This window comes from Coffea arabica, chromosome 9c, assembly GCF_036785885.1.
Source record: "Coffea arabica cultivar ET-39 chromosome 9c, Coffea Arabica ET-39 HiFi, whole genome shotgun sequence".
In the NCBI taxonomy this organism is placed as follows: domain Eukaryota; kingdom Viridiplantae; phylum Streptophyta; class Magnoliopsida; order Gentianales; family Rubiaceae; genus Coffea; species Coffea arabica.
This window is the reverse complement of record NC_092326.1, coordinates 37,472,313-37,484,350: the sequence shown is the minus strand read 5'-3', so window position 1 is coordinate 37,484,350 and position 12,038 is coordinate 37,472,313.

Sequence of the window (12,038 nt, the reverse complement as noted above, 5' to 3'; positions counted from 1 at the left end):
ATTATTATCCTTATCACGTGTTGTCACGTTCAATTCTCGATATGTTTCTTCTAACAAATTTTTATCTCACTGTTGATGGCTCATTTTTAATCGGTAGAGCTGTTAAGCCAATCAAGTAGCTCGAAAGCTCGTTAGAGCTCGGCTCGTTAAGGCTCGAGCTCGGCTCGTTAATTTTGGTTAACGAGTCGAGCTCGAGCTCGAAACATGCTCGTTTAGTTAACGAGCCGAGTAAGCTCGGCTCGTTTGATACTCGAGTAGCTCGTTAGAGCTCGTTAATGAAGGGTATATTTGTTATTTTATAAATCAAAATTATATAAATTAAAAATTATAGATTATTATTAATGTTAATTTGCACGAGCTCGAGCTCGAGCTCGTGAAGCTCGACTCGTTTGTGATAAACGAGTTGAGCTCGAGCTCGAGCTCGAGCTCGTGAAGCTCGACTCGTTTGTGATAAACGAGTCGAGCTCGAGCTCGAGCTCGAGCCACATGTACATTTAACGAGTCGAGTTCGAACACATTTTAAAGCTCGTTTTCTTAACGAGCTCGAGTCAAGCTCGGTTCGAATTAAACTCGAGTCGAGCTCGGCAGCCAAATACTCGGCTCGACTCGGCTCGATTAACAGCTCTATTAATCGGTCATATTAGAATCAATTTCAAATTAATTTTGAAAAGAATATTATCTTTATCATTTAACTTGTATATATTACAGGCTTAATTATTTTTTCTTTGCAGTTGCAAGTATGTCTATCATCAAAGTTTCATTTGGAGAAGTGATGCGTTAAGTGATATGGGAAAAGGATAAGTGAGAAGTTTCGGGTTTGAAACCTTCCATATACCCAAAAAAAAGGTTTTATTTGCAGTTCACTATATAACTTTTACTTTAAATTCTTAGCAATTGAAAGCAAATCCGAAACCGTCTTATTCAAGTATTGTAGTTTTAAGTAATTACATTTGGAAGTAAAAAGAATTTTTCATTCCATTGGAGACGTATTAAAGTTAGAAGTTTGTAGTAATTACATGGTATAGAGAAATTATATAAAGTTTTTTACACATAGAAAATTATGCTTTGATATGCTTGAAAATCATTTTGCTTACATAAATAATCTATACATGTTTTTAGAAGACGTTTTTCAAAATTTTCATGGTGATGCTATTGCTTTTTTTTTTTTTTGCCTTTTTGTTTGTATTTAGTTAATTTATTTTTGCCTTTTAGTTATCACAAAGCTAGTGTGAAGAAGCAAAAATAGTTATAAATAAATATTGTTTATATCTACATCCTGCATCAAGGGAATTGATCACGAAATTCTTAGCAAACGAATCCGAAATTATATTTATGAAATGAAAAATATAAAAATGACATGTTTTATTTTATAACATTGCTTCCAACCAAAGATAATGACATGTGTGTTGAATCTAGCTTAGTTACACATGATAAGTAATAAACGGCTGAAAATTAAACAAATGTGGCATTGCACTCTTTATTTAGCTTATTATATCTCTTTCTTTTTTTTTTTTTTTTGTTTCCCTTTGTTTCTATTGATGATTCATTTGCCAGGAGTTAGAGGCAGAAGATTAAATTGTACATTAGATGAATGTGAATGGCTTACAAGTTTAGAAGCCTTAAAAATTCCTTTAAATTCTCGAAGCAAAAGAGCATTAGATTCTATTGTTCCTTTCTACAATTGCCCAAGAAAGGGAGGAGGAAAGCATAATATTATACTAAAGTGATGTTACATGTGTAGAAAGCTTAGTCAACGTTATTCTTCTTATTCCATTGCATTAACCCCTATTTATCTAGTCAACGGTACAAATCGGCCCCTAAAATTGCTCAAAAACGAATGTGATTCTGGTGCATAATCTTTTGCCTTTTAATGCCAAAAATACCATAGAACAGAGAGAACGGTGTTGAAATTAGAAGATGGCTCATGATACTCGTAGTGATAAAAGTGAACTTTTCTTTTTCAGGATCATTGATGTGTTAACATTTCAGGAATCAGATATAGGCGAACAAAAAAGTGATAGAGAAGATGATGCTAAACAGATGGTGCTTAATTTCCCAAAAATTTTCTTAATCACATGCATTTCTTGTGTAGCATTAATAACTAATGAAGAATTGCAAGTGTATGAACCTTTTAGGTACACTGCACTGGTGGTAGAATTGTTTTTTATTCCAAACCTATGATCCAATTCATACATTGAATTGTATGATATTCACGTTAACAAGTTTAGCTGATTTCGTTCCGATCATCACTATAGGTTAAGGCATACTTTCGATACTATAGATTGCTTAAATGAATATTTACAGATTATCCATCAATATATTTCTCTCGATCGACACATTATGTGATTGTGATAATTTGAGAGAATGGAAAAGTGAAGGAGTCTCTAAAACTAAAGAATGAAGAATCAAGCTATGAAGTGCTGAACTAAACATAAGATTTGAGGGTATAACTTCAATGCGCTACAAATGCATTTTATATTTACTCCAACTTGAATTTGACAAATAGATTGGGACTTCAATAGTTTCGTTCATAACAAATAAATTGGATTGAAACTTATATTTATCAATATTTTCAAAATGGCCGCTTCGATCGGTTGAACCGCGAACTGGCCATGATACCGATTCGGTTCTATACCAAAGTTGACTTTGTAAGAAAATTGGTCAAAACTGGTGAACCGGGATCGAACCAGTGGTTTTCGGTTTTTCAATTTTTCCATCAATATTTTTTTTTAAGTTTTGCAAAATGCAACCCACCAAAATTTGAACTTAGGACCTTTGTGATAGAAGACAAATGTAGTAACCATTGTACCATCATATCCTATTAGCCATTTTGATAATTCATTTATATAAAACAAACATCCATATTCATTTTTTTCATTTTTCCTACAAAATCTCATTCTCTCATGATTCTTTCTTTTTAATCTTCAACTCTCTCTCACACACTCTCTCTTCTTTTCTTTTGTCACTCCCTTTTTAATCAAACATCTTTAGTTTTAATTTATTGATGTTTTCTTTCATCTTTTAATTTTGTTTTTGTCCATTAAATTGAAAAAATTTAAAAAAGAATTATTTTTCTTTAACTCTAAAGACTAACTATTAAATGCCACAACCACTTACTTTTATCTCATTTTTTATTTTTTATCAAGTTTACATTTCTGTTTTCGATTCTCCTGACTTCCTTCAAACTCCAAACTTCTTTTTTTTTTTAATTGCAATCTCTAAATCCCAAAAAACGTAAATTAAAATTTAAAATCACAATATCTAAATTCCTATAGACGTGAATTTTGTATAATTTCAAAATATTGTGATATTTTTGGGTTGGATTTAAGATCATTTTTTGGTAGATATAATTGAGATTGAAATGAAATTTATTTGTTTCAACTTATACTTTAAAATTTTTATTTTTTTTTAAAAAAAATTCAAGTTATTCAAAAATATTAAACTTTTCATCATATAAAATTTTAAATTAGTTCATTGCATGACTTATTTTGTACATATATAGATATTTATATAAATTATTTTTTAAAAAATTCATTGAACCAGAGTTGAGTCAGTCCGATCGATTGAATTTTGACTCAAACACTTCATCGGTTCAATTAACGGTCCGAATTTGAAAACATTGATATTTATTTGCTAGCAATAATGCCAGCTTGTGCATCACGTATGGCTTTCTGTTTTTCAGTCGATATTTCTAAGCACTGTACGTAGAACTAATAGTACAAGTAGCAAAAATTATGCGATTTTCATGAAGACGGGAGAAGGGATCAACCTTTGGACGATCGCTTTGGGATACAAAATTCCATTCACAAGTGGACAAAATTCCCGTCGGTTATGCTTGGTCCTTGCAAGATTGGCTGCCAAGTGGAGTTAGCCATTTTGATTGCCTTCGAGAGTTGAGTTGAAAAGCAGACGCAAGTCAAAGCAAATCTTGGCAACTTTTAGGCCAATTGTTGATTGACAGAAGTGCATCCGAAGAGCCAATCAAGCAGCACTTGGCAAAGTTTGCTGGGCTTAGCCATTTTGATTGCTTTCTTCTTGTTTCATATTTGTTGAACTCCCCCGCCAAATAAACAACTTTCAATATCCAACCGTGTCACCTGAACAATGTAATATTTTTTAAACGTCTCGTAACTATATATAAATTTCTTATGTATTTTTATAACAAAGATGTGATATTTTATTACTGTTCATATTGATCCCATGTATAATAATTGCTCTCTGTTATTAATAAATTTTACAAATAATTCACGTAGAATTCTATCTTATTCAAAAAATGTTATATCGTTTGTTTGTTTTACCGACAATTATTTGTGCCTTTGGTCCAAGAAAAGGCAGGCGCTAGTCAGAGCCGAAGTTGGCAACAATTGGGCCAATTGTCGAGTGACAGAAGCGCATCCGTAGAGCCAATCAAGCACCATTTGGCATGGTCTGCCTAGTGCTGTGGACAACTTGATTTTTGTGAGTGGACGTGGGGGTTGGGATGTGTTTCAATTGTCGATGGAATGGAATATTGACATTTTAAAGGGACGAAATAAAAAGGCAATGAAGGGAGAGGTGGCGCGCACGCAGAGGCAATCCCATCAAGGAAGATACATAGGAGTGCCACGAAATTCTTCAGGGATAGCGTTATTCTCCTACATTTGATGGTGAGGTCAAAGTTTCCTGTACCAAAAGGAGCATGCCACAAATTAACTTGATTTTCTAGACAGAGAGTTTGATTTACAGCTATCCAGCAATACCATGTGCAGCACTTTAGTGATTTGTGCAAAGTTCAAGGGTGTGTTTGGATCCCTTGTTTTTTGGACTGTTTTTGAAAAACTGTTTTTCACATTCCAAATGCTACAGTAAATGTGTATTTCTAAAACAACTCCAAAAACACCATATCCAAACATTATATCAAAAACAACTACATATGTATATTATATATATATATTATATTATATTAATATAAATTGAAATATACAAATTGAAAATTATATATATATTATATATTATATAAATATTTATATAAATTAATATTATACATAATATTGTATATTATACATAATATAATATAGAATACATAATATGTAATATTGTATACATAAATGTGTAAATATTTATACATAATATATTATGTACATTATATTATAATATATACATTATTAATGTATAATATTATTATGTACAGTATTGTGTATAATAATGTTATGTATAATATATAATATACATAATATGTAATAATGTAATAATGTATATTATGTATATTATATTATATATATATACAATATTATGTATATTATGCAAATTGAAAATTATATATTATATATTTATATATTATATATTATATGAATATTTATATAATGGAATATACAATAAATATTACAAATTGAAATATTATATAAACACCATATTTATAATATTATAATATTTATAATTAATATTAATGTATATTATTTATATTAAATATTTATATATTTATTTATACATATTATAAATATTTTTATATATTTATATGAATATTATATATTATATAAATTATATATAATATAACATATATTATATATTATATATATTATACATTTATATAAATGTACATTTATACATAATATATATATTAATGTATATTTATAATATACATTTATATTATGTATTATATATAATATAATACATTTATAATATATTTATACATTTATATTAATATACATAATATTAATTTTATATTTATACATAATATTAATACATTTGTACATTTATATTAATTATATTAATACATTTATACTTAATATTAATATATATTAATAAAATTATAATTTATACATTTATATAATATTCATTTGTAATTTATACATTTATAATAATATAGACTTATACGTTTATAAATATATTTATATTATGTATTATATATAATATAATACATGTATATATTTTTATATAAATACAAAAATATATTTATTTATAAATATTTATAAGTGTATTATAAATGCATAAATGTATATTTATATAAAAATATATAAATTACAAATTATAATTTATAATTTATACATTTACAATAATATACACTTATACATTTATAAATATATTTATATTATGTATTATATATAATATAATAAATTTATAATAAATTTATATATTTTATATAAATATGTAATTATATTTATAAATGTATTATAAATGCATAAATGTATATTTATATAAAAATATAAAAATTATAAATTGTAATTTATACATTTATAATTTATACATTTATAATAATATACACTTACATATTTATAAATATATTTATATTATGTATTATATATGATATAATACATTTATAATACATTTATATATTTTTTAGAGAATATATAAATATATATTATTTATAAATGTATTATAAATGTATAAATGTATATAAAAATATAAATTGTAAATTATAAAAATATCCAAAAATATGTTTTAAAAATACCTCTAAAAATAATCCAAAAAAATCTCTAGTAAAAGTTTTTCATATAGTTTTTGAAAAACAACTCCAAAAACAACTAATCCAAACAGACTTGTATTTCGAAAACAAAATGCTACAGTGCTGTTTTTGAAAAACAACCCCAAAAACAGCTAATCCAAACGGAGCCCAAATGACTTGCATTCGGGACAGATTTGGAGTGGGATTCAAGGAAGAAAAAAAAAATTCACTAAGATGATAACGAGTGAACATATAGCCCCTTGGAGTTGGTTCGGATGGTCTCGAAACAGCTTAGCTAGATCCTGAAGTCGCGTGTTTGAGTCCCCTCTCTGCCGCTTATGTATCCTTGAGGGGTTGGGTACACAGGCACAGGAAGATTAGTCCAGCAAAAAACTGGGATACTTCCTGTATTGACAAGAAAATAAGAAAAGATAACGAGTAAATATCTTTAACATTTGAACTTCTGCTTTTCTTGTTGTAGCTAATGGCAAAAAAATTGCTGTGTTCTTATTCAAGTATAATTAGCATTCAAACTCAGAGTGCAGAAAATTATCGGATCTTGAGTGATACCATTCTTAACTTTGGTGTTTCTGATCAATCATAGTTAAATTGCTCCCGGGAAAATGACAAGCCAGAGCGTTGCATCATTTTGCAGAAAAGATGAAAAGTACCCTTTCGGCGATACAAGGGGCCAAATGGGATTTATACCCGTGTCGAATTGCCCTACCAAACAAACAGATTGAATATCAACTAAAGATCGATACGCAAGCATGCAAATTTACTTTCCGTTTTCTTGACATGGAATTCTTGCATACACATCATCATCTTTAGGTCCGGGAGACGCTCCAAATTGACTTGGTATGTCCCTTGGTCAGGCTAGAAAGTGGGTGGAATAAGTTCCTTGACAAGCACCTTGCATATGAGTTTGGTGCATGGATCTTGATGGAGGTGCATTTTCAAATGGCTATAGAATCTAGGGATAATTTCCGAAACCTCTCCTCAGAGGTTTCTGACAATTTCACTGAATTCCCCTGAATTTCCCTGAAATTTGAAAAATTGCATATACCTCCTTTGTCCATTTAAAATGGCAATACCAATCTTAATATTTTTAATAAAACTCTCTTGTCGCCATGATTATGCAAAGGATGGATTTTATAATTTTTTTTACCATTTTCCTTCTTATTCATTTCTCTTATAGTATTTCATTAGGAGTATAGAAGAACTATCAATATTGTCCCTAATATCTATCCAAATTAAACGTTAAACTAGTAATTTTTTTTTTGTAACTTTTAATATCCTCCTATTTTTTTTTGTAGCTCCTTTTTTTTTTTTTTTTGGGTATCAAAACCAAGGATAAGTCAACAATAATTAAAAACAAATGGCCCAAAATCATTACCAAATTATGATAGTTCTACCACTAAACTAGTCCCTAAATTTTTATTATAAACTTTAAAAGAAACAAAATAGCACTGTCTTCTCTATCTTAAAAAGAATTTATATTTCCAATAAAGTACTATGAAAAATACCCTATTATAGTAAAAGATTTATTGTTATAGTTAATTATTAAATAACAAATATTAGTATGAAAAACTTGATACTCTTTTTGTTTAGATGAATAAATTGAATTTTGTAAGATAAGGGCATTTTAGGATATTCATTAAATTTTACTCTATTTTAAAGTTTGGTTACCAAAGTGTCAAATCAAGGGAGGTAAGTATAATTTTTAAAACATCAAGGGAATTAAGTGAAATAGTAAGAAACCTCAAGGGAGGTTTCTAAAATTATGCCTAGAATCTAATCAATATGTAGCTAGAAGACTCCGCGGCTATATATATGTAGGTGTCCGGATAGCTCAATGTAGGCATGTAAAGACCTAAGTTTAAATTGTAGAATTCATTTTTTTTAGAAGAAAGAGGTCTTACATGAAGATAAAGAGTCTTGTTTGGTAGCCAAGGATGACTTGCCTGCAGGCTCACCAAAGGGTTTCTAGTCCTTCTTTTGTTTTTTTTTTCCCCTGACAAAAGGGTTTTTAGTCCTTTGTTTAATCATCCAGGTAGAGTTGGGTTGAGAAGGATGGTAAGGTGAAAAAAATTGTAAGTAAGATATATTATATTTAAAATCTTTTGTTTACAAAAAAAAAAAAAAAAAAGAGGGTCAAAAAAAGTCCTTTGCTTTATTATTAAACTTATTTTTCAGTGTCAAGATAGAGTTGCCTCCCCTCTCTATTCATCTTTTAAAAAATATTTATGGAATTTTTAAAAAGATATGATAAGTAGTTAAAAAGAGATGGAATTTTTTCAACGTCATAGTATCCTATAGGTCAAGTAGTTAATCTCTCTCCTTTTCAATCCTAAATGAGGTGATAGAAATACAAATGTGGCTACAAATTACTTATTATTTTTGACCATCTTTTTGAGGAATTATTCCATGCATCCGTCACATCATGAAAAAAGTAGTAGGATATCACAAGTTATGTTTAGATTATTAGTAATCTTTTCAAAGATTGTGCATAGAATATAGGGGTTCTAAGTCTAACAATTATTAGCTTGGTGTACGTGTGGGACTTTTTTTTTTTTTTTTTGGGTGTTTTTGTTAGGCAGTCCCCTTGGCTATCCAGAGGGTCTCTTTTCTCTCATGTTGGATCTGCTCTTCTTCTTGATGCAAGATTTGTTATTGAAACATGTTATTACATTATCAGAAGCATAATGGGCTAATTTGAAATTGCATTATTGTTCCATCACTAGATCATAAGTATATATTTTGAGCTTGTTACTATATTATCTGTGGTTTATAATTAAGTTGCAAGGTTGTTGAATTGTAATATGAATACTTTCATTCCACCACTCTTAAGTTACTTGTAATCATAAAAGAAATCAAGGGGAGAAAAGGGTTTGGGCACTATTATATGCCATCATATGTGGTGTTTTCCCACATGCAATTTACCTACAAGGTGTCTTTTCTTGGCCTTCTAAAACCATATGAATATGATTGTCTCTCAAGGAATATTTTCTAATAAAAGTGGATGTCTATTTCTTGGAGCCTGAACATTTTTCCAAGTTTTTACTCAAACGTATTTTTTAATCACGTGTTTTCGTAGAGAGATTTTCTTATGCATATTTTTTAATTACTTTTTTATCTCACATACATCGCATTACTATAGTATAAAATTTTATGCAAACTTCAAAAACTTGCAATCCTAACAGGCTTGTAGTGCCTCAATTCTCTCAAACATGCTATCAACTGCGGAGAAGATATTGTCAATGCGGTGGGAGTGGCACGATTTGTAGTCTTCGTATGGGCAATGAACATCGTATGATTGAGCCAACTTCAAAATCCCTTGGTTCAATAGTTGTCACCTGGCTAGTTTCAAGAATTGCTGCTGCTGCTGCTGCTGCTTCAAGGGGCCTTAGATGCTACCATGTTGCCGAGCCATTCAATCAATCTGCAAAAAGAAACCTCATACGCGGTACTTTTCAGTTTGAACAGGAGCGCCCTGCCCTTGTTCATTTCATACAGGCTATCTCATGATATGATCAAGCAGTGCCAGGAGGAGATGCTGCGAAAGTAGAGTGACCGGCTGATGAAGGAATGACAGATTTAGATTATTTGCACTAACAAATGCTAGTTAGTAGATAACAGGTCTTGTAGATAATAATGTGTTTTAAGGCGATCAGTTTATTTGCATTTCTATTTGTAAATTCTGAAAAAGTCGAACCATTTAATACATGTTGATTTATAAAAATAGATCTACGTAAAAATTTTATTTTATAGGTATAACTAGAACGATTCGATAGCTCGACTCAGAATCATTCGAGATTTTACATAAGTCAAGTTTAAACAAATAATTTGTCTCGACAAGCTATAGAGCGATCTCAAACCTTGTTTGCAAACTTAAACGAACGTTTGTGAACATGGGTGTAATTGTTATTTTACAAGTTTAGGATTAGATAATTAGTGTTTCAACCTATTAGATACATCATCTAACATATGATCAAAATTTAGGCCTTGTTTGGATTGTTGTTTTTCGTCAAAAAAATACGTTATTTTCCGTAATTACATTTTCCTATTACCTTTTTCCCTCACATACATCAAATCGCTACAGTAATTTTTCCATAAAAAATCATGGAAAATGTAATCCAAACACAACCTTAGCCTTCTTTTTGCCCTTGTCACTTTGCCGCTCGCAGCCACCCACACACCGACCACCATCACCAACGCCTTCTCAATCACCATCTTTATTGGCCGTCACCACTACAAAACTTCTCCTTCTACCATTACCCATTTTGTCTAGAAGCGTTACCAGTATAAAGTTGGGTTCAGTTATCCTTCGTCGTCCATGTGCTTGACGGGCTATTCCATGAGACGAAATTTATCTAGTGCGTATTTTTAGATAGTGGCTGCGGATTTTCTTATCAATAAAAAAAATTGGGTTTTTTTTTTATTTTTTATTTTTTTTTTGGTTAAGAAGATTGTACCAATTTATCTTTTGTAGTACGGGTAATAAAGAAAGTTCAAAATTTAAGAAATATACACAGAGGAAAATTTCTTTCTTTCGTTGTATATTTTACTAGAGTTTTTTTTTTTTTTTCGTTTTAATGCTGAGATTAGAGTTGGTGTTCGTAGAGGTAGTCATGGAGTTAGACTGTCAGAGTATTCCCACTATGTGTATACTTTTTCTACTATGATAAAAGGAAACATTACTATTTTTCTACAAAATTGGAAAAAATTGAGAAAATTTGAAAAGTAACACACTATTTTGCCTTTGTTTTCTACCCTGTGTAAAATGGGACACAATTTTTTTTTGTTATTTATGATGTCATTTTTTAAAATTTTTTGAATTCCTCATTTTTTCAAAAACAAGTTTTTTATATATAATGTTACAGTAATACATAAATAAAAACAATCTAAAAACACCACGTCCATACAATATATCAAAAATAATTCCAAATATACAAAAAAATATATATCACCACCACCACCATCACCAACCACCAAAAGCACACCACTACCCGCCGCCCCTTCCCCCTCTTTCTTTCTTCCTCATCTTCCCTCATCTCCTTCCCTTTTTCCTCTCTTTCTTCCTCCACCCTTCTCTTCCCTTTTCCTCCCCTCCCCTCCTCCTTCCTCTCCATGTGTCTCTCGCTATCCCCCCCCCTCTCCCATCGCGACCAAATTTGGTCGCGGGCGGCGTCCATCTTCTGGTTGCGACTCACGATTAGAGAGGATTAAAGGGAGGGTGGTGGAAGAGGGTGGCGAGGAGGGAGGAGAGAAGGGATGGTGGGTAATGATGGATGGTTGTAAGATTTTATAAAATTTTTAATTTTAAAAATATCTCATAATATATTTTCTAACACACCTCAAAACCCCCATTAAAAACATCTATAATAAAAATTTTTCAATTATATTATTCCAGTAAAATATTTCAAAAACACCTTAAAAAACAGTTAATCCAAACGAAACCTTAATTTCTATCGTCATGAAATACTTCTCATAACAATATAATGTAACAAAATTAAACCGTAAATTCATAGTAACTTCTATATTGACTTTCATACTGTTTTAATTATTAATTCTTTGTCTCCTTTGCAATTTGAATTATTTTTATTTTTTGACAATA